Source organism: Dreissena polymorpha, chromosome 4 (assembly GCF_020536995.1).
Source record: "Dreissena polymorpha isolate Duluth1 chromosome 4, UMN_Dpol_1.0, whole genome shotgun sequence".
In the NCBI taxonomy this organism is placed as follows: domain Eukaryota; kingdom Metazoa; phylum Mollusca; class Bivalvia; order Myida; family Dreissenidae; genus Dreissena; species Dreissena polymorpha.
The window spans coordinates 137,046,079-137,072,058 of NC_068358.1; the positions used below are offsets into that span (position 1 = coordinate 137,046,079).

A 25,980-nucleotide genomic window follows, 5' to 3' on the forward strand; every position below is an offset into this window, starting at 1 on the left:
GGGAAATGGAACCAGTTGCTTATTCATTATATAAGCCGAATAAGGAACTGGCATTTTCTAATTAAATAATATATTTAAATGAAAATTAAGTGTAGCACATATACATGAAAATAATTTATTATGTTTTTTTTATATAAAAATATTGATTGCACGGATTTATTTTCGCAATTGATTAAGGAAAAAGGAACCAGTTCCTTAATATCGAATATTATTACGTGTAGATTACATTTGCTACAAGTTTTGGTACAAAAAGAAGTGATTTCTGTGGATAAATATACTTCAAAATGCAATGTAAATACATGTACACATAAAAATAATTAAATATGCAATACGAATTGTCTTAAATGTAAACAACACTTCCCACGCATATCTACGGTTGTGTCAAACACTAGAATCGACTCACCGGGATATTATTTCGTAATGTAGAGTACCGGTAAGTTGATTCCTTTTTCGTTGTTCCTCATTTGAAAAAAAAGAACAGTTCCTGATTATTTATTAAAGCTAAAAATATTTGAAATACCCAGGTAAGCGTCTATGGGACCTACTTGATGCTAGTAATTTAGCACGTCATATGGTTTCGAATCATGTGTTCTGTGCGTGTTTTATTATTTTAAATTATATATTTCTGAATGCATGTATGTTGCATTGGCATTGAAAACCTGTGTGTTTAAGAAAATATACACATTAAAAGCATACAATATTTTCTCATTAGACAGTACGAATACCGACTTGAGTACTGGTAACGTGTAAAAGCAAAAAGCTTATGTGTAAAAACAGAGCATATATGTACTTTTAAGGCTAGAATAACATGTAGACTTAATAAAACTTAAATAACGTAAACTTTGTACATTCCTCTGACTAAAGCATGCATTGCGAAAAATATTCGTGCGCGTAAGACCATGACCGGAAGGGAGAACGTAATGACGTGCACTCAAGGTAACGTCTGTGACGTCATACACAACGCGCAATTGAAAACTATACTAGCAACGCTTAATAAAGTCGAATGGGAACAAAAGTAAAAGGTAATTTATTTATTAGTAAAACACTAGTAAAATCATTGAATTCATTTACGTTTCTTTGGTATGTTTAGAACTGGGTTATTTTTTAATTTGCATTTGTGGGCGGGGTAATTTCTTTTGCTTGGTTACAATTTGTCAATGTGGCGTTTGAAGGTTTTTACTCATTCTTTAAATGAGATGTCAATTTATTCAACATACTCGTTGGTTGTTATTTTTAAATATTTCATTGACATAAAACCTGTCTAGTTCATGTATGTGTTTAATCGGCACGCTCATGATTACCTGAAAAAATTCCTCAAAGTTACTTGTTAAAACAATGATCACTATACGCATTTTTTTAAGGATCCGTGTATACACTGTTTAAGTGTTTCTTGTTTGAAATAAATTTTAGTGGAAACTAATGAAAACTTATGTTTGACATTAATGGATTTTGATGTTTGTTTAAATAGATAAACACATAAAAAAAGGAACCGGCAAGAGAATTCGTTATTGTACTTAATAGAACTAGATCGATCTATTATTCATATAAATAATTTTAAACACTAGCAAGTCCAGTCAGCGCAGCGGTTGCTTAGTTCACGCGCTTCTCAACCAGTGTTAACCGGTGTGGCGTAAAATATGCAAGACCCGTAAAATATGCAAGTGCGCATGTGCAAAGGGATCACAACATCCGGTGTAAAAAGTGCAAGTTGCATTTTTAAATATATCAACAAAACCACGAAAAGCGATGATAATTAACATTCTTATCATTATGTAATGTCAGCCACGTAAGCCATGCTGTTGATTGCATAGGTGTCACACGGATTTAACGGTGTAATGTACGTTTTTACGATGATAAAAGATGGCATATAGTGTCCGCCATTATGGTTGAGAACATCCTGAGAGGCCCTGTTATATGTGTAGACGATAAAAATACAATAATATTAAATAAAAATGACTTTTCGAACCTAAATAATGCAAGAAACATGGTATGTATTCATTTACTATAACCTTTATAAAAAAATAACATTATAAACGAGTTAAATTGGTTTAAAAACAGATGAACAGTTGGTAAGTTAAGCACAACAAAGAAATATTGACTTGCATATTTTATGGCCAAACTTGCAAATTTTATGGCTAAACTTGCAATTTGTATAGCCCCAAATGTATATTTTAACAAGATTTTTTTAAGCGAAACTATATAAGAAAAATGACGTCTAACAGATGAGTGCCTGTTAATGAACAACACCATGATAACTAAGCTATATGTGTAGGAAATATTAACCATTAGGACCTTAAACCGTTGACTTGCATATTTTACAACAAAAATGCATATTTGGACAAGACAGTACACGGCTTTTCTTGCTATTTTTTTGTGAAGCGGCCTTGTCCCCCTCATTTTGTGAAAAAATGAGCTGCGATCAGTTCCAAATTGTAAATAAATGAGTCGCAAACTTTCTAAAATTAGTCAGTGAGCTCTTGTCTCATGAAGGCATTTTGTATTTGGAGAAAATTCTTTAGGAGTGTGTATCCTCACAAAAAATGCATATTTGGACAAGACAGTACAAAGCTTTTCTTCCTGTTTTGTGTTTAGCGGCCTTGTCTCCCTCATTTTGTGAAAAAATGAGCTGCGAACAGTTCCGAATTGTAAATAAATGAGTCGCCAACTTTCTAAAGTCAGTGAGCTCTATTCGTTTTGAAGGCATTTTGTATTTAAACTTGGAGCAGATTGGAGAAAATTCGTTAGGAGTGTGTATCCTCACAAAAGTGTGACGGAAGGACAGACAGTGAGATCTTTATGCTGCCTTTTTGATATAGCACAACCAACTTTGTGTTTGTGAACAGCATGTATATAATGTAAAATAACATGTTTGAAAATCAATGAATAACAACACTTCATTTAAGGTTTAATAGTACCTGCCCAGGATAACATTCAAAATTAATGTACATGTGTGATGCATTACGCTTTAAATTACTAGTAATGAATAACTAACTACCACTTAAAGTAATACCATGACAACTGCTAGACCATTAATTACCCACACTTGCATTTAAAACACTTTTTTATTGGAAATTCCTTTCATTGTTAGGAATTCAGCATACATATAGTTATTTCTTATTAGGTGCCAAAGTTTATAATAAAAATGATGCAGTTGTATCCCTAAGATTAATAATAGCAGATATAAATAATGACAAGGTACACATTTCTGCAATTTATTCTACTTGTACCACAAATCACTTGTCTAGGGGCATCATAAATTCTTATTTGTTGTTATCAACACCCCTAGTGATATATGGTTTCTGAACCCCATTCTGTATAGCCATAAAACACTATCAAGAGTGAGAAAATGTTGTTATCAGATACAATTTTTATCAGACACTGGTCATTTATGGGTTAACTTAAACATCATATTCACCAAATACTTTACTGAACATTCACCAATTACAAACATCTATACTTTCAATCTTATTTTTTCAAACAGGTTTTAATGCTATAATGCAATCTGAGATGAACAAAAGGTGCATAAGCCACATATATAAATTATCTAAATAATTTATGTAAATTTAAAGTATGACTTCAGTTGCTTGTAATTTTTAGTTTTGTTGTTATCGACGGGCGAGTGTATCTATGGAAAAGGATATCTACGGATGATAATATATACGGATGATGGTATCTTCGGATGTTGGTATCTGCGGATGCGGATAATCATATCTTCAGATGACGTTATATACAGATAATGGTATCTAAAGACGATGCTATATACGGGTTTAGCTTTCTACCGATGATGGTATCTTCGGATGATGGTATATAAGCATGATGATATCAACGGATGATTATACTATCAACGGATGATAATATATATACAGATGATGATATATAAAGATGAAAGTATATACGGAACATGAAATCTCTGTATCATCGTATACACGGATCATGGTAACTCCGGACATTGGTATATACATTTGATGGTATCTACGGATTATAATATCGACGTATCATGCTAAAGACGGATCATGGTATCTATGGATTAGGATACGTACGATTCATGATATCTCGGGATCATGGTATCTGTAGAACATTGTATCTACGGATCATGGTTTCGCAGAATCATTGTTCTTGCAGATCATGGTATGAACGGAAATGGTAAGAATTATGGTATCTACGGTTTAAGATATCTACGGATTATGGTATGTAAGGATCATGGTATCTGTTGATCATGGTATCTACGGATCATGGCATCAACGGATGATGTTATTTGAGGATCATGTTATCCACGGATCATTGTATCTAAGGATAACGGTATCTACGGGTCATTGTTTTGCCGGATCAGGGTATCTACGAAACATGGTATCTACGGATCATGGTTTGCATGGATAATGGTATCTACAGATCACTTAATCTACGGATCATCCTATCAAGGGACCAAGGTGTCTACGGCACTGGTTTCTACCAATCATGGTATCTACGAATTATGGTATCTACGGAAAATAATATCTAAGGATCAAGGTATCCAAGGCTTGTATCTACTTAGCATTGTATAAACGAATCATGGTATCTCCGGATAATGGTAGCTTCGAATTGTTATACTAATATATACAGATCATGGTTTCCACGGAACATTGTACCTAATGATTACGGTATCAACGGAACATTCTGCATAAGGATCATGGTATCTAGGGATCATTGTATCTAAGGATCAACGTATCTAATGTTGATTTCATCTACTGATCATGGTATATACGAGCCATGGTACCTCCGGATCATAGTAGCTTCGAATCATGATATTTACGGATCATTGAATATAAAGATCATGGTATCTACGGAACATTGTACCTAATGATTACGGTATCTTAGGATAATGGTATCTAAGGATCATGGTATCTTTGATTCATGGTTTATTCGAATCTAATATTAACGGACCATGATTTCTGGATCACGGTATATAAGGATCATGGTATATACGGATCATGGTATTTATCTAAAGATCATGATATTTCAACATCATGGTTTCTACAGATAATGAATTTACGGATCACGGTATCCACGGAACATTGTATCACCGGATAATGGTATCTACGAATCATAATATATACGGAACAGGGTATCTACTGATCAGGTAATCTACGAATAATGGATCTACGAGTCATGCAACTTCGAATCATAGTTTTTACGGATCATGGTATCTACGGATCATGGTATCGACGGAAATTTGTATCTACGGATCGTAGTATTCATCTACGGATCATTGTATCTAAGGATCATGGCATATTCTGATCAAGATATCTCCAGATCATGGTATCTTCGGATCACGATATCCCCGGATCATGGTATCGCCGGATCATGATATCAATGAAGCATGGTGTCTACGGATCATGGTATCTACGGATCATGGTATCTACGGATCATGGTATCTACGGATCATCATGGTATCTACGGATCATGGTATCTACGGATCATAATATGAAAGCACCAAGGTATCGTAGGAACTGGCATCTACGAATGAAATTATCTATGGATTACGGTACATAATGATCATGGTATTTAAGGATCGAGGTGTCAACGGATCATGTATCAAAGGATCATGGTATCTACGGATCCTGCTACCTGAGGATCATGGTATGCAATAATCATACATTTACCGATCATGGTATATACGGATCACGGTATCTACGGATCCTGGTATCTTCGAATTATGGTATCGATGGATCATAGTATTTAAGAATCATGGTATTTATCTTCGGAGCATACTATATATAGAACATTGTATCTAAGGATCATGGTATCTACGGATCAAGTATCTACGGATCGTGATATTAATCTACCGATCATGGTTTCTTCGGAATATGCTATCTCCAGATCATGATATCTACAGATGGTGATATCTTTTGATAATGTTATGGATTATAATTATTATGTACGTAATTGCAATTAACGGATATTGATATATAAGGATGACGATTCATACAGATGTTTGTATTTACAGATGATTGTGCATATAGGTGAGAAGATATATACGGAAGCTGATATATGCGGATGATGGTTTGAACGGATGAAAGTTTATACTGATAATGATATTATCTACGGATGATATTATCAACGGACGATGGTATATGCGGATGAGATATCTACGGATGATGGTATGAACGGGGCGTGGGTATCTACGGATGATGATATTTACGGAAGATGGTATATGCGGATGATGGTATCATCAAATGAGGGTTTATACAGACGGTGGCATATACGGAAAATTGTTAATGTGGATGATTTTATCTATGTATGGTGATATCAACGGTGACTATACATACGGATGGCGGTATGTATTAATGTTGTTATCTACGGATGCTCGTATCGACGGATGACTGCATCTACGGAAAATGGCCTCTACGGAGGATGACATCTACAGACGATGCTATCTACGGATGTAGCTTTGTACGGATGATATCAACATGATCATGATTTCTAAGATGATTTTATCTACGAATGCTGGTCTCTTCGGATGATGGTATATAAGCATGATGGTAACTAAGGATGATAGTAGCCACGGATGATAATATCTCATGATATCCACATATGATGGTATCTAAGGATCACGGTATCTAAAGATGAATGTGTCTATGGAACATGATAACGCCATATAAGCACAAATCATGGTCGCTACGGATGATAATAACTCATGATATCTACATATGCTAGTATCTTAGGATCACAGTTTCTACAGATCAATGTGTCTATGGAGAATGATATCGCCATATCATGGTATCAACGGATAATTGTAAGCACGAATCATGGTATCTACGGATCAGGATAACTAAGTATCAATGTATCTATGGATATCAGGGTATCTCCGGACCACGATATCTATGAATCATGTTATCTACGGATCATGGTAATTCCAGATCATGGCAATTGCGGATCATGGTATCAACGGATCATGATATATACGAAAGATGGTATCTACGGTTTAAGGTCTGTACGGATAATAGTATATAAGGATCCTGGTGTATGTTGATCGTGGTATCTAAGGATGATGCTATTTGACGACCATGGTATCTAAGGATCATGGTATTTAAGGATCACGGTACATGCGGGTCATGGTAACACAGGATCATGATATCTACGGATCATGGTTTCTACGAATAACGGTATCTTCAAATAATGATATCAAGGGACCAAGGTATCTATGAAACTGATTTCTACGGGTCATGGTATGTAAGTATCAGGAAGTGAAAGGTTAGGTATCTGCGGATCATGAATCAAATGTTCAAGGTAACTTCGGATCATGGTATCTTCGGAACATGGCATATTATCTACGGTTGGTATCTAAGGAACATGATATCTAAGGACGATTGTTTATACGGATCATGGTATATGCGGACCATGGTATCTACGCATCATGGTAGCTACGAATGATGCTATAGACGGATATTGTTATCTATGGATCATGGTATGGTCGGATCTTGGGGCAACTACGAATCATAAAATTATTATTGTATCTCCGGATCATGTTATGTATCTACGAGTTATGGTATCTACGGAACGTGATCTCTAATGATCATGGTACCTAAGGGTCATGGTTGTTAAGGATAATTGTATCTACGGATCATTTTAAATACGGATTAGTGTATCTGTCGATCATGGTAGCTATGAATTGCAATATCTACGGTTCATAGTCACTACGGATCATGCTATGGACGGATCATGCGGCATCTTCAGTTCATAGTATTTACGGACAGGTGAATCTACGTATCATGGTATCTACGGATCATGGAATCTACGAATCATGGTATCTATGGATTATGGTATCTACATATCAGTATATATAGGATCACGGTAGCTTTCCATCATGGTATCTACGGATCATGGTATCTTCGAATCATCATATGAACGATTCATTTTATTTATCAAACATCGTTTTATCATTATTTACCATGGTATTTCCAAACAGCGAATCAGGTATTGACTTACATTTCAGCGTGCGGCGCCATATTGTAAATGAGTTTATGCGAGCGCCAGCCGTGGGTTTCACGGAAACGCAGAAGGGAAAACGCATGCGATATACTAGTAGATAACGTTGAAAAATGCAAACGATAAGAACAAAATTGGATAACGCTGTTTTTTAAATATTTTTTGTTCTTATTATTATTTATAAGTTTAATTTTTATTATTTATTTCCTTGTTGTTGTTTTTTTTTTCAAATTCGCGGCTGCAATATCAATTCTATTTAATTGCTTTATGATACCAGTGGTGTATGGGATGTTCAGCGTAGAGTTAGTACTTTGTCGCTTGACAGCAGTTCCCTCGGAAAGTAAGGAACCATTGGTTTTAACCTGACACTCTACTTTCACTTCTGGTTCGAAACAGTTAACCCAACCACACCATGGTACCCGCTTCTGTTGGCGGGTAAAGGGGACTGGCACGACTCTAGGAGAGGAGACGAGCGCCGCTAAGATTGCTTTAAGCCCAGTGAAAAGAAATGACAAGAAAAAAAGCAGATTACAAAGCCGGATCGGTCGGGGCCCGGAATAACAACGACCGCGCACTTCATCGCAAGAATCCAGGGTGGATGCGATCAAGATCCATCGATCAAGTTGGCTACAAAGGTAACAACCATAGGAACATTGAACATAAGAACACTCAATGCGTGCGGCAAGGTCCATGAACTGACGCAAGAGCTGAAGCAATACCGCTGGGACATCTTTACATCGGACTAGCCGAGATTTGGTAGCTAGGAGAAACATCAACAGACGAATGGCATAAGGTATGGGTCAGCGGTGAGGATTCTATACATCGCCACGGGGTTGCTTTCATCGTTAGGAAGGAGGTAGTCAACAGCGTGATCAGTTGCAACCCAGCCTCAAACAGGCTCATTTGAATCCGTTTATCAGCGAAACCTCACGACTTCACAATCATCCAGGTCTGCGCACCAACAGCTGAATTCAAAGACGATGAGATTGTACAGTTCTATGAAGAATTCGAGCGCATCATAGCCAAGGTCCTCAAGAAAGACATCCTCATTGTCCAGGGCGACTGGAACGCCAGTGTTGGACCAGATGCATTCCAAGACTGGTCAGGGACAGGAGGTAGATTTGGCTTAGATAAGACATATGATAGAGGTTTGATACTTCATCAGTTCGCCAGAAGCAACCAACTCACCCTGGCCAACACGCTGCACCAGCACAAACCGTCTATAACAACGACCTGACATGCTCCAAATGGGCAAGTAAAAAACCAGATCGATTTTATACTGGCGCCGAAATGGTTCAAGTCTAGCATTAAAAAGGCGAACACAAGAACGTGTCCTGGCGCAGACATCAGCAGTGAATGTGACTTAGTGCTCAACACCATAAAGCTGAAGTTAAATAGCAAGCGCATTACAAAGAACCATCGAATTAGATTTTACTTTAAAAAAAAATATCCAGTGATAGTAGATGTATTTCAAGCACAGACAGGTGGCAAGTTTGCAGCACTGAACATATTAGACAATGACATTGACGCCATCGACAATACAATCAAGGATATCCTACTGTCCTAAGACAGTACGAATACCTACTTGATTACTGGTAACGTGTAAAATCAAAAAGCATATGGGTAAAACAAGACATTCGTGTACTTTTATGTCTAGAATAACATGTCTACACTTCGTTTATTAAATATGATTTCATAAAATAAAACTTAAAGAACGTAAAACTGTGTCCATTCCTCTGACTAAAGCATACAGTGCGAAAAATATTCGTGCGCGTAAGACCATTATCGGAAGGAAGAACGTAATGACGTGCACCCAAGGTAACGTCTGTGACGTCATAAACAAACGTGCAATTGATAACGATACTAGCAACGCTTACAGGCACAATTAAAATCTGCGGAAATCATGAGTCTATTAAAAAATATAAAGTCGGATGGCTATAAACGTAGAAGGTAGTTAATTTATTAATAAAACAGTTCTAAAATCAATGAATACATTTGCGTTTCTTTGGTAAATTTCTAGTTTTTTTTTAAATTTCCATTGGTGGGCGGGGTTATTTATTTTGGTTGGTTACATTGTAGAGTTTGACGGTTTTTACGCAGTTCCATAAATGAAATTGTACTGTGTTCTACATATCATTCAACATACTCGTTGATCGTTATTTTTTAACATTTCATTGGAATAAAACCTGTCTATTACATGTATATGTTAAATCATGATAGCCTGGAAACTGGTAGTTTCGGACACTTTAATTATACGACTGGCACATGCGTATTGACATTAAGCGAAAAGTAGAAAACAAGTGCTAGTTTATTGAAAAATGAAAATAAACAAACTAACAAAAACATGAAATTTAATTAGAACAATCCGTAGACATTTACTTACTAAAAATAGAGAATGATCCATTTGACCTCTCTGTGTCGCTTGGGCGCACCGGTAGGTTCCGACGCCCGGATGTTGTGAAGTTGCATGAGGCTCTCGAAGGGGGATTTACATTGATTTTTAGTGCAACGGTATAAGGAGAGTGTCATCTTCATTTTAAAACAATTAACATGCCAACATGGGCTCAAACGAATAATAAATAGGTACAATTGTGATATAACCATGAACAAATAAATATAACGTCAGTAACGTTTCGACTGTCTCAATTAAAAATGACGTTTACATGTCGAGCTGAAAAAACCGGACTTGTATTGTTTTCGATTGAGACCCCGTGTCTTAATTATTTTTTTTACCTGTATCGAACTTCCCTTATCCTGCTTGATTTAACAAAAACGTGTCTCCTCTCCTTATGACTCGTTTCTCGTGACAAAAAGATAGATGCACACAATGACTGCATTTATCGCAATAGGCCCAATTAACAATTTTAAGATAAGGATTTTTTTCCGATGGTGGGTAAAAACTCTTACATACACAGCAAACCTCAGAGTCTTCATCGGAAATGTCATTATCGCTTAAAGCAATTTCAATGGAGTTGTTGTGAATTCCACTTGTCGATGGTTGGGGACTCGTAGGATTCGTTGCAGTTGTGCCAGTACGGGTTTCTTTTGCGTACAGCAGTTGCAAGAAAGTGGCCTCGGTTATTTGTTTTCTACTGGGTTTAGGTTTGAATATGGCCTTTTTGCGAGTGCATTTGGATACTTGAACACCTGTCTTTGGTGACATAGGGCTAGAACTTCTACGGTTGTACTTGTCTTCGAAGTATTTATCAACTGCCTCTTTACCAGTTTTCATTGCAATCACCTTCTGTAAGGGCGTGTCTTCCCTGAAAGTCTCACACGGGAACAATTTTTCAGCCTGAATCTCCTGTTGGTTAAAGGGGTATATTCCCGTCTTTCTAAAGGCCGAAACAATATTAAGGGACTCATTGCATGCAAATATGCCGTGCACGCAATTTCTGCCATGTCGTATTTGGTGACTGATCAATCCATATGCCTATGCATAAATGCAGCGCATTCCCTGTAAAAATGACCTTTAAAGGGGCCAAAAATAGCTACGTCCAATGGCTGCAATATGTGTGATGTATGAGCAGGTAATACAAATAAGATAATATTTTTTGAAATAGCCCATTCAATAAGGTCCGTGGATGTGTGAGAACTATGCCCATCAAAAAGAAGCAATATCGGTTGCTTGTCATTCTCTCCACGTCGGACGTTCGGAATAAAATGCTGCTCAAGATAAATTTTTAAAACGTTACTGTTTGACCACCCGGAAAAATCATCAAAGTTACAGTGATCACTATACGCATTTGTGTTGTTAAGGCTTCGTGTATACACTGTTAAAAGTGGTTCGTATTTATAACAAATTGAAAAAAAGATATTTGCGAAGGGCGGTTTTTTAAATGACAATTCTAAAGGATAATTAAGAACGCGTAAAACGTTGTTTGTTTTCACAATTAATCCGACTAATCAGAATTTACCTTATGCGGTACGGTGGCATAGAGGTGACATTTATTCCTCTGTTTTTTTTAATTGCACTCCTCTTTTTTTCTATCTCGTTCCCACGACATCATAACTCTTAATGAAAAAGGGGCAGTGCAGTAAATAAAGGAGGGGTGCATTAAACAATTTATTTCATCGCTCTTTTTTGATTGCACTCTTTTTTAATTTACTTTTGCACTCCTCTTTTTTTCGATCTCGTTTCCTCGATTTAATAGGTCGTTCCCACGACATAACTAACTCGTTCCCACGAGTTAGTAAGTCGTTCCATAGAGTAAGCTAAAATTATCTTCTCGTTTGCTTTACCTCGAGTTAGTAAGTTGTTCCCTCGAGTTAGTTTGTCGCGGGAACGAGATATAAAAAAGAAGAGCGCAATTTGTTTTAAAAACAGAGTGAATTAAAATTAAAGAGTGAGTGTCTCCTGTATGCCACCGTTGTGCAGATCGCAGGCTTTTGTTTGGTATTACAGGTTGAGATTTCGATCAATTTCGCAGTGTTTGTATTTAAATTACTAAATTAACTATAAGGTCTGCGGTACTCTTTCTACATTTAATCACAGCTGCTTTTTTAACTTTATATTAAAATAAATTAAAATATTTAAAAAGTAAAATGGAGATTATGAAGATTTATGCAAGTCATGTTTACAAATATAAAGTTTAGCCGACCTACCTTCCCTTTTTTGTCGATTTTAGTGGAAAGTTATAAAAACTTAATTTTTAACCTGTGTGGGATTATGATCTTTGTTGAGGTAAGTAGCCACTTATACAAGAATGAACCGGAGAGAGAATTCGTTATTGTAATAAATATAACTATTATTGATAACATATATACATAATTTCATACAGTAGCAAGTCCAGTTAACGCAACGGTTGCCTAGTTCACGCGCTTCTCACCACGGTTACCATGTAAAAAGAGCACTCGTTTGATAGCAAGATGTACTTAATTTTATCTTGTTTTTAGGTTTGCGGGTTTTAGATTAGTTGCATCATTTGTTCGTTAGATATATTCCTCCTGACCTCAACAGGAATATTTAATCAAAGCGCTGTAGGCACTGAAGGCATGGGGCTAGGTTTCGTGTGACGTAAAAGGCATTTAGGATATTTTGTCCGAATTTCTCCCTTTGTCCGAATGTAAACGGATTGACCCTAACGGTTGAGTGCAGAAGCTCAGAGACGGCAAGAAAAGACAATAGTTGTGTATATACTACAGTGTACATAGACGGTTGAGAACAACACGATACTGGTTGTGGGAACGATAACCTTTTGTTCAACTCTACAGATCTGGTAGAGGTTCGTCTACATAGGCGGTGAACATATACAACAACAACATGGTCGCAAAAAACTGTAATTGTTGGCGTCAAATAAATCACTTTAATTACATAATTAACAGATAAGGAAAACACTCATACTTCCTTTGTAATGTCAATACACAAGAAAATCCACTTAAGCCCAAGCATCACTTTTGCCGGCGGAGCCCGGTCCATCCCGGTTTGCTAACGCCGGTCGACCGGCGAGTACCGGGATGATTCGTAGAAACTTTTAAACGCAGTCACACTATTTGCCGGTGCCGCCCCTGTTGAAGCCGGTCAACAACCCGGAAGAGTCCCGGTCAACCCGGACTGACTACGGTTTATCCCGGTGAAGCCCCGGTTGTCGACGATAGTGCCCCGGTGAAAGCTAGCAGCGTCCCGGCATAGCCCCGGATGTCGCCGGTAGTGCTCTGGTTGAGCCCCGGTGAAAGCCGGCAGCGTCCCGGCAGAGCCCCGGTATACCGTAACACCGCCGGCACTCACCGTGTCTATACCGGCATCAGACCCCGGCAGAGCTACGGCAACGCCCCGGTTTCACCCCGGTCATCGCCGGTAATGCCCCGGCGGAGCCCCGGTGAATGCCGGTGGCGTTCCGGCAAAGCGCCGGTTTTCTTATATAACGTAGCTATACCGGGACTCTAACGGCATTCACCTGGGCGTTGCCGTAGCTCTGCCATGGTCTGTATGGGCCCCGATGGAGCTACATATACATCCTCTATCTTCTAGAACATGAGTTATGTCTGCTAAATCTGCTATATCTGTTACTAGTTTTAATGTTTGATTTATCTTACACATATACCATATTTACTAGCTGAACAGACGTTAACAATTCCAAACTATTGGACCAAAGAACAACACGATACTGGTTGTGGAAACGATAACCTTTTGTTCAACTCTACAGATCTGGTAGAGGTTCGTCTACATAGGCGGTGAACATATACAACAACAACATGGTCGCAAAAAACTGTTATTGTTGGCGTCAAATAAATCACTTTAATTACATAATTAACAGATCAGGAAAACACTCATACTTCCTTTGTAATGTCAATACACAAGAAAATCCACTTAAGCCCAAGTATCACTTTTGCCGGCGGAGCCCCGGTCCATCCCGGTTTGCTAACGTTGAAGCCGGTCAACAACCCGGCAGAGTCCCGGTCAACCCGGACTGACTACGGTTTATCCCGGTGAAGCCCCGGTTGTCGACGATAGTGCCCCGGTGAAAGCTAGCAGCGTCCCGGCATAGCCCCGGATGTCGCCGGTAGTGCTCTGGTTGAGCCCCGGTGAAAGCCGGCAGCGTCCCGGCAGAGCCCCGGTATACCGTAACACCGCCGGCACTCACCGTGTCTATACCGGCATCAGACCCCGGCAGAGCTACGGCAACGCCCCGGTTTCACCCCGGTCATCGCCGGTAATGCCCCGGCGGAGCCCCGGTGAATGCCGGTGGCGTTCCGGCAAAGCGCCGGTTTTCTTATATACCGTAGCTATACCGGGACTCTAACGGCATTCACCTGGGCGTTGCCGTAGCTCTGCCATGGTCTGTATGGGCCCCGATGGAGCTACGGTGCCGTCCCGGTTTTTCCGGTGCCGTCCCGGTTGTTCCCGGTGCCGCGCCGGTCGTTGCCGGTTCTTCCCGGCTCATCCCGGCTCATCCCGGAGGCATTAAACATTTTAATACTTTCCCGGTGGAGCCCCGGTTTTCCCCGGTTCATCCCGGTCGTCCCAAATGGAGCCCCGGTTCATCACGGTAGAGTCCGGGTTTATCCCGCTAGATGCCGGATCACGCACCGGGGCTCCGCCGGCATCATAGTGAGACTGGGCCTTTACCCTGATAAAGAACGGTGTACAGATTGTGTACGTTGTCTCAGGTAGAACTTTTCGCGCTCGATTTGTGCGCTCGATCTGCGCAGTGAAATATCATATCCGGTAACTTCGTATATTTCCGAGAATGATCATGATCATGAATATCTGTTGTTGTTTATTTTTTCATTTTCTTTTTTCTTAGATGTCTCGTTAACGAAAATAAAATAACAATATCTAAAAATATGTTTAGAAATACCAAATGTAATGTCTTAAAAAATGTATCAGAAAAAAATTCTTCTTATTTTGTCCCTCACTTCGTTCGTCCGAAAATAAATTAATTCTTTGCTTACTAGCAAACAAATGACAACAAACATTACAACAAACACCAAAAGTAGAAAGCGGTTCGCTTTTATCGAATAAACAAAAAAGAAACTTAAGTATGTAAATCACGTTAGCCAAACATGAAAAACAATACAAATTATCAAAACTCTAAACTTTTTGATACTGTTTCTTTATTTTCTACACTGAAATGATCATTCTTCTTCCCTGCTGAGCAACGACTGCTCGACAGTCGATGTATTGCTGAAATTCCCCGACAAAACTTCTTGATTTTCCGACATTTTTCCAACACAATATCAAACTTTAAACAAATATAATGAACCACAACAAGCGTTGTCTCCTGTAAGCGGGCCTCGAATGACGCCAAAACTCACGAAAATCCCGTTCATTAGTAATCACGCATGTTTATTGAACTGTGACGAAAAGAATAGCAATTACTGTCTCCGTAGACGCTCGTATCTGTTCGGCCTAGACCGTCAAGTGATGAACTTATTCTCGCATGAATATGCAAACAATAATTAAAGCTATGTCGTAGCCAATGCTTAGCAATTTTGCTACAATAATATTTTATAGACGTTTTATGCCACTGTCATGTTATATAGTAGGGATGTCAACGAATATCCGAATATTCGGTCCCGGACCGAATATTCGGATACTATTTTCCGAATCGAATATTCGGAAGAAAAAAATAAAAAAAACATCGAGTAATTTCAAAGACTTTGTATTCGTGAAATTTGCTTCAAACATTGTAAAAAAGTTGTTCCTCGTGTCATAATGTTTAGTCCGGATATTTCGTCGCTATGGTGATGACAGTATACCGGTCATAAATCCCGCTTATTGCCTAACAAAGACAGTCACTTTGTTTCAAAATTATGATAGGTTCAAATCGCATCGGCAATCAAAACACCGACCTGCACTTGATCCAATGACTCGAATTACATTTTAAATTATCAAAGCTTAAATGAGTAAAGGAAAAGCCGACTTTGTGTAAAAAACAAATAAGACCGTATGGCAATTAAAACACCAACCTGTCTTGATCTAAAGACTCGAATTACATTTAACATGATCAAAGATTAAATGAGTAAAGGAAGTGCCGACTTGGTGTGAAAAACAAAAAAGATCGTATGGTTATAATCAAGTTGTCCAATCAAAAAGCTTTTAGAAAATACCCCGGTAATTTACTCAACCTCTAATGAGTATTTGCGTATCGTATGGTCCAAGCTTTAATTAATTACTCAATATTCAATCAGGTATTATATTTTAAGTCGCGTATGTTGCTAGGAGTGTTCTATCTGTACCTGCAACTTCTGTGCCATCTGAGCGCATAGTCTCAACCACTGGATTGCTCATCAATAAACTAAGAAATAGACTCGCCAGTGATCTGGTCGACGCAATCGTGTTTTTAAATAAGAACAATGTTCATGTGCCCAGTGACGTCGATCCGAGTGACTTTTCAATGTGGCAACGGTGTTTTGTTTGCATGTGTTCGCTATGTAAATAATACGTTTAAGTTCAGTTTAAATTATTTATAGATCTAACTGTTTTGTCATGTAATTATTTTGTCGTCATGTAAATATTATGTTTCTCGTTCTATTGTTGATGTACAATATTAAAGCACGTGTTCGCTATGTAAATACTACGTTTAAGTTTCAGGTTGAATTATTTATAGATCTAACTGTTTTGTTATGTAATTGCTTTGTCGTCATATAAATATTATGTTTATCGTTCTATTGTTGATGTACAATATTAAAAGTTAAAAAACAGTTTTCGTCATTCAATTTTAAAAATTAGCGGCGGCAATGCTGTGTCAATATTAAGTCACTTCCGGGGAACTTCCGGTAAAAACGAAAGTAGAATTCATGGAGTAATGGTACGGTAAACAAAGTTGATTTTTTTCTAACAGATGTTGACCGAATATCCGAATATTCGTTCGGAAGGATGGCCGAATATCCGAATACCAATATCGGTATTCGTTGCCATCCCTATTATATAGTGATGTTCTGTATTTATTGAGATCTGCGAAGAACTTCTTTGATTGCGCATGAATGACCGCCAAGTGGTAAATCGGACTTTGGGGAATTCATTCATTCGTGGGTTTTGGCAACCAGCCAATTCTGACTGTCTCAGAAATTTGTATCATTACTATGGCCTTAGGGCTTCGCCCAAGGCCAAAAAATCAATGTGTTCCTGTTTTACGGCAAAATGTCCATGATCAACTACTGCGGTTCTAATGTTCATTACCAGCTATATTCATGTACATATTATGGAAATGAAGAGTTTTACAAATAGGGAAGATTAGTCAAAGCAGAATTTGATATACATCCTCTATCTTCTAGAACATGAGTTATGTCTGCTAAATCTTCTATATCTGTTTCTAGTTTTAATGTTTGCTTTATCTTACACATATACCATATTTACTAGCTGAACAGACGTTAACAATTCCCAAACTATTGGGCCAAAAAAGAGCATACTAGTTTTTAATAACTAAAACAATTATGTACTTAAGCAGACAATAAAACCTATTTACTGGTTCGTTATTGGTAAGCAACACTATTTGTGCATTAAGATAATTATATCGATGCATTATTAACGACAATAACTATGGGCGGTTAATCGTTTTCTTTTAAATTGATGAATCACCCAAATCAATTAAATGAAATAAACACTGTGTGAAATGTAGGATAAGCGAATTACACATTTTTTTAACATTCCTTCTTAACTATATATAGTTCATCTAGTAGCACGAAAGCGAATGATTAAAAAACATCCGAGCCTAATAGAATGTGACCGCTAAAATAGAACAGGTCTTTATCATTAATTAAACATGTCAATTGACTTCTAAATGATAAGGTTATTACATGTACCATGGACAAAGTAGTTGTTTTACGAAACTGTAAATTGATTTGCAATATAGTTATTCACATAGCGCGCACCTTAGTAAGCTAGTAGGAGATAATTTGATGCGGGTCACTTTCAGCTGGTATCGGTCCTGGATTTATTTTTAAAAAAATAATAAAGAACTCAATAGGCAGGTAATCCCACATCGATAATATCTTTGAAGGGCTAACACGCAATTATTTGCCTTTAAATCACACAACAGAATCCGCGAACGATCAGATATTACACACAATGTATTGGCCTACTTACGACCAATTATCTAGGTTCAAATCTTTTCATGACCTTGTCTTAATAGTTGAATTTATATCAGATGCAAAGGATGCCAACACGTCGTAATAAAAATGGTTATTTTGCAAATTAACGTGCAAAAGATATTACTCAATAACTGTTAAGCGATGTCATGATGCAAATAAAACATCATAAAAAAACATATCGGTTTGCACAAATATAAATGTTTGTAATAAACTAGACACCTATTTCATGCATAGTCTTCAGAAAATCATATTTAAAAATAACAGAATATCTAGATCACATAAATTTCTAAAGTTTACGGCATTCCGTTAGGGGTACTCGTTTTGGCATTGTAAACCTTTCGATTACACGGCTATATCGTGAAAAAACGAGATCGCAATAGTAATATCGTAATATCGAATGTTCATTTCATCCCTTTGCATCGTGGTATCAGGTTCCCGCCTGTGTTTACTTAATGGTCGAAAATCGAATACACAAACTTATATCTTATTCTTGCAAACACGCATCATGATCTCGCATCGTGTTATCACACCTACGCATCGTCTAATTTGTGATATGATATGTATATGTAAATTTGAATACCATCCTTCTGTTTAAATAAAAACGTATGTCGAATCATTTGAAAATAACAAAATGGAATATATAATATCAGCTGAGCGACATCTGGGATCTCTGATCAAATGATGAAACTTTAGGATGTAAAATGAAGCTGAAGATTTGTTTTACCATGTGATCCGACCGAATGAAAAGGGTGTACAACAAACTGTGCTTTTGGCTTAACGATACAAATTGTTATTTAAATGTAATTTGTTTGTGTGTGCACATATAACCATGTCAAGCAAATTTCTTGAAGACAGCAAAAATACGACTGTATATATATAAATATATAAATATATATATATATATATATATATATATATATATATATATATATATATATATATATATATATATATATATATATATATATATATATATATATATATATATATATAGGCACACCCTGGCTTTACCAAAGAAAAATTGAAAACGAAATATTAAACTCACAAAAAATCACAACTTCGCAAACAATTAGGCAGTTTTTGAGCAATTAAATGAACACGGAACGACATATTAAATGGAACGTCAGTGGCTGAATGTGTCTGAATGAGTTACATCAATGTTTACTCCTTAACCTTTTGCGCAGCAGACTAATTGTATTAAAACATTTTTAAACAATCAATATGCTCTAGAAATATATAGTTTATAGTATACAATATTGAATAATACTCTTACATTTAATCTGTATCATATCACGGCAAGCGCAAACATATATGTACAAAAGAAATTAACGATCGATTATTTTTCAATTATTATGGGAACATCGAGCATGGGCTAAGAACAAACAATTGAGTCAATAAATTGTCCCTATGTGTAAAAATCACATGTTTTATATCTGAACGTCATTAGCCGGAATACTATTAAAACTAAAGTAGCATATTAACAGGCCTGATTAATTTCTAGCACAATTAATATAACCATCAAACAATAAGTAAATACAAAATATGAACAACCAATTAAAAAAAACGTGTTGTGCTGTTATTTATGCCACCTTGGTAGATTTACAATAGATCTTGCATACATGCATTTATTACATGATTACTTTCATTATTACAAACATGTGGACATAGCTACGATGTGTAACCAATGATGTATATAAATCGACATATATACTCATTTGGTTATCACATGTGTCTGCGATATTATGTTATATATTCAACAATAATATTTAACGCACATTACACAACACAGGTTTAAATATAAGCTCTCTGTACTCTAAACGTGTTTTAAGTTGCACATATTTTTTATTATTGACTATTTAAAATTCATCAAATCATAATTTATTATACAGTTATGTTCTGCACATAAAACTTAAATACATAAATGAAAAAATCGTACATTGCGTAACTAAGGATGAAATATATATTGTTTTTCGTAAATCCTTAATGCCAAATTTCCTTACATGATATATTAGTTCACCATTGGTTGGCTCTTTTCGAGATTGATTCTGATCCACATTATAATTCCCGTAAAAATATTCCATCTCTGCGTTTCGTTTTATGATTGCGAAAACATCCAGTCCTGTTCGACCATTAAGGAAATTATTTGACATACTTTTTTCATTTCTCATTTAAAAGGAAACTCGACGTCATGACCGATGAGCCATTATACAGATTAAGAATTCCCAAAGATGTAAAAAGTGAAATATTGTGATAAATAAGAATATTATATGAGTTTTATATTCCAAAACATGTTATTTATCTAAACCCTTAACGCGATGTGATTTAATGTTTTTAAGACTCCATTTATTAGATCATATGAAATCGTACATTATTTTCAAACACTACTTGTTTATGATTTTGGTTTTAAATAGTTTATTGTATATTAAAGTAGACAGTGCGCACTGAATGCGTTGGTACCAAGGGACTTGGAACGGACGACTAATATGAATTTTGTTATGAATGCAGTGCATTTATATATTTATGTATGAATGTTTTTTCCAATATTTAAAGTATGAAGGCATACATAAATCCATATCTGATGAATGTAGTTCGAAATTGTCGCTTCTCTTTGCTCATTAATTCGTAGGTTGTTATATTATGATGTTTATGGCACATACCTATCTTAACTTTTTCAGTGATGGGTCCGAATTTTGAAGGCCTTTGCAAACAGTTTGGATCCAGATGAGACGCCACAGAACGTGGCGTCTCATCATGATCCAAACTGTTTGCTATTCTAATAGTAGTCTTCGAATTTTTTTTTTAAGAAAATTATAATTTTGGAAATTCAGCAGACGGCAATTTAGCAGACGACAAATTTCCCAGCATGCAAAGGGTTAACTCTGATAATTTTTCATCCGAATCTCAATTGTTATAAATGCAGGAACGGTTTGGGAAATTGTTTTGATATGAGTTGCTTTTGAGGATATAGATTATCGAAACTTAAAACGAAACTCTTCTAGAAATATTGTATGAAGATAATTATTCTCCACAAATTTCGTGTTCTATGCAATACGTTTAAAAGCACCCATTAACAAGTTTGCGTTTTATAACATCAATTCTAAAATCAAACTCGCACTTTTTAACGAATGCCAACAAAATAAATAAAATAGTTGCGATGATGAGAGGAGCATACTATGAAAACAACAGATATCATTTTAAATGCAAACATATGTGACATTGATTTACATCGACAGAATAATTATTATCGACATGCGCACATATGTGTCTTCCCCCAACTGAGGGGGTGTCGCTAAACCTGTTAGAACCTGATCTTGACTTGTTTATTGTGAAATTACTCGCTCTATTACGCGTTCATTTGCAAACAAGACATCGAGAGTAGTCAACGTTGTAATAAAGATATTTCTCGAAAATGAGATCATTAATATTGAGTGTTCTGTGTGTTAGTGTTTTAGGGCTGTGTGAATGCTGTAGTTGCATTGAAAAGACCAAATTGGAATTGGGTTGTGAGTCAGATTTTAGTACCGGGGTAGCTAAAATAGATATATTGGTATTATAAATCGTTAAATGCTGTCAACTATTTTGTAAACATTTTCTTACCAATCAAGTATTTAGTTTAAAATTTAGTAAGTATAATGTATTTCAGTATTCCAGACCGAAGTGAAAAGTACCCATCGAAATAATGCGGATCCTTACGATTTGTACTATAAGATTGACAGACCAAGCTATGAAAATAGTACAAGGTAAATTGTCTTTCATATTTAGATTTGAATACATATTCAATTTATACTTTATATAGTCATTGGTATTATAAATTTATAACTTTCTGTAATATTCTAATGACTTATATTTAAAATAAACATACCACATCGTAAATTCGGATTAAATAAAACAGTATCAACCATATTTCACGCAAACTAGTATAACTGCCCTGATTTATTTATATAAAAGTTGTCTCTCTTATGAAGAATTGACATTATAGCCATATTTAAAGCAATTGTTTTCATATTTCGTAACATAAAATCGTTGACAAATAATGGTGAAATATAGTGTATATCTTAACACTTGATTTAATTAAGTTTAATCGTCAATTAATAGTATTCGTTATTCTACTAAACCTAATTTCAAAACACGGGAAGACATAACAAAAAATGTAATATTTGTTTAAAATTCTTAAATACTAAAATATCAGATACGATAAACACGAGTTTTGAATTATTCTAATAAGATTATACAAATTGGGTCTCAAATGTCAATAACATGTTGAGTATTATTGGATTGTGTATGAAAGTAAATAGTTATGTTCAAATGTTGGCTTGCTTACCTGTTTAAAGTGGTATGGTAAAATGAATAACAGTTCTGTATTAGACATGGTTGTAATTAGAAAAACCTCATTGGATTATAAAGAATAACAGGGATTTCAATAGTTTTTCAAAACGAGAAGTCAAATTACCTTGTGCTTGAAATCGTCAGGGGTCAAAAGACGGAAATATAGATAGTTTGTTTATGTATATTTGTTGATTGTTGTACAAATATTACTTTGTATAACTTAAATTATATCCTGTTCAACTAAATAACCACATTTTTTGTAATAAAAAATAATTTTTATGTTAGTTTCATGGAAAAATTTGTATCAACATGATGCATGGTAGATAATTTGGAGGAGTCAAAAGTGACAACATTACACAATGCTTGCATCAAAAAGCAGCATTCTGCTTCAATTGAAATCCCTGAATATCTAGACTTACTTCCTAGACGTCTGCTCGGTTTGTGTCGTAAGAGTAAGAGTCTCTATATCCCAACAGGCAGATATGCTCAGAATAACATTCCACGAAATGAATGTTATTTGTTATGTTGTAATTATGTTGATTTAGAATACAAATTCGATTGTATGTGTATATACAGCTGTTACACTAATTGCAGAAAAACATATATTATTCGAAGAAAAAAAACGATCCTAAATGATACTATATAATAATTTCAGTGCCCCTTCGATAGAAAACATACCCATCGATTGTATTTATTGGTGTTTGTATTTTTAATTTTCGTTAACTTATATAATGGTATGTTATTATTATTATATACGTGACAGAAATTAACGTGTACATAAAAGTATGGAGACAATGCACTGTTGTATAAGTTTAAATAAACTGTCTGTATGATTAAAACATGCATTTTGACTTTGTGATCTCGTTATATTGTTCGAAAGCCACATGGACGTTGGTTAACCGCATTTTAAACACTATGAAATATCTTTATTGGTGTTGATATGAAAACTCCAAGTGCTTGTCAATTTTTTCAGTTCAATTTCAAGCAATACGTGTCAGCGGCGAACACAGATAGAGTATACACAAGAGAGAGTAGCTCATTGTGCGGCGTCTTTTTAGAAGAGGAGAAGACATACATCCTGTCAGGTACAGCGCTCTCCGATGATAACTGATTACATGCCCTCTTCGTTCAGTTAGGTATCAAGATCGAAGACTTTAAAGGATTTAAATGAAACTTACTTCACGTAGCATCGCCTGTTTTCTGACAATTCCGTCAATCCGAATGGTCCCGAGTGTGCATGTTTATGGCATATTTTCATGTGGGTCAAACTCTGTTGCTCTTGCCTAAATTGTGGTCAATTAAACTAAATATATGTTTTTCTTTTAAGGATACATCATAGACAAATATCTATGCTAACAGTTTAAAGTTCGACCACTTTTTTATTTTGTTTAAGTTACGAGTGGTAATGTTCTAATTTCCGAGGGAAAATAACAACGGTTGTGTACTTATGTTTTCTATATTCCTCATGTTACACTTAATTTACAAGCACACATGCATATTGATTGCATATTTAAATATATATCTAGTAAGTATTGGTTGATAAATATTTATGTTCATAAAATGAAAAATAATTAAATAATTGGTTCAGGAAAATATGAGGGCAAATATTGAGGGCTGACAACTTGGTATATTAGTGTGGAACGATCGGGAACGCGCTGTTAATTCTTCTTCTTATTATTATTCTTATTATATGTATAATTATTATTTATTCAGGGCGTGTGAATAAAGAAAAGCAGCGGATGGAAATCAGCATTTGTTCATCGTGGGTTGAGGCGCCAATCAGCGCAGAGTCGCAGCAGCTGCTGATGCAGTTCAAACATGAGACCGCTGTGTGTCCGCAGTGAGCTGCAGCACAAACGAAGAAATACATATGGACACGCTTTGCTAAATTAATTGTACAGTACTGAACAGTGTACAATTTGCTTACATGTCCAAGTAAACGAAAGCAAACGACACATTGTCTTTATAACTATATTGAAGTCATCCTTGCATTTTTTTCGAGGATCATACATATTTTATACATACTTCGATCAGAATGTTCCAATCGTTTTCGAATAGTACATGCACGAAGGCGACCAAATTGGTAAGAACATCTCTTGAATCGTATAAATTTGTTTGGATTAGTGGTTATTCATTATATACACGTATTTATATCCACGACAAGAAAAAATGATTGTCTGAACAGCGGGAACATATAAAAATCTGCAAACATTTAATGGTCACATTTTTATTCGAATAAAAACTTCGCATTAAGTTGCAGTTTTTTTGTGACATTTTAAACGATCGGTTTGGGGAAAGTGTCTTCGACGTATAACGGCCTATGTACGATTAGTTGCCTAGACACTGTTTCTCGCCCATGCCATAGTCTTTATACTGACGATTCCGTGAACGGTAGACAAAGTAGCAATACACGGTGTTTCAATAACTACATATTTGAATTTCTCGCTGAATTTAGGTTCAAACATATTTACAAATATAGCGACATAATATCACGATTAAGACGTATGTTAAGTTTATTGCCCTTGTTGTTTGAAGGGCCATTTTATCGACATAATTCACGATTAAGACGTATGTAAAGTGTATTGCCCTTGCTGTTTGAAGGGCCATTTTATCGACATAATTCACGATTAAGACGTATGTAAATTGTATTGCCCTTGCTGTTTGAAGGGCCATTTTATCGACATATTTCACGACGTATGTAAAGTTTATTGTCCTTGTTGTTTGGAGGGCCATTTTACCGACATAATTCACGATTAAGACGTATGTAAAGTTTACTGTCCTTGTTGTTTGAAGGGCCATTTTATTTATTCGTTCGCATTATGACGACCTTTCTTAAGTTGGAAACCTTTGTTCTTCATATTATCCTGTCTAGTGTGTTTGTCCTCTACTGAATTCGCTTGCATTAGGCACGGAGTCTGAGTAACGATAAAACGATATTTTAATAAGTATTTGTTAAATTTACGTTTATCTGACATACAACTTGTTCGAGTGTTACGACTTGGAAACATATGTGTTGTATATGTCCCTGGGTAAATTAAAGCCGTCCAGTTAATGTACGTACAAGTGACATGGGTAGTGATACAACTCAATAGTAATGCTTAATTTTGGCCGCGTGGATGTACTTTTTTCCGAAAAACATTAGTTATTGTGCAT

The 25,980-nt window shown here is 36.0% G+C and overlaps 1 long non-coding RNA gene across 2 annotated transcripts; it reads left to right on the forward strand.

Annotated features, from left to right (window-relative positions):
* The first annotated feature begins 930 nt into the window (after positions 1-930).
* Positions 931-25,013, forward strand: LOC127876797 (uncharacterized). 2 transcript variants are annotated; one of them, XR_008048084.1, is made up of 5 exons: positions 931-1,022; positions 5,984-9,915; positions 22,145-22,241; positions 23,801-23,912; positions 24,541-25,013. It is a non-coding gene; the product is annotated as an uncharacterized LOC127876797 (long non-coding RNA). The 2 variants fall into 2 exon arrangements; XR_008048085.1 differs by lacking the exon at positions 5,984-9,915 and having other exon boundaries at positions 942-1,022.
* The last annotated feature ends 967 nt before the right edge of the window (positions 25,014-25,980 follow it).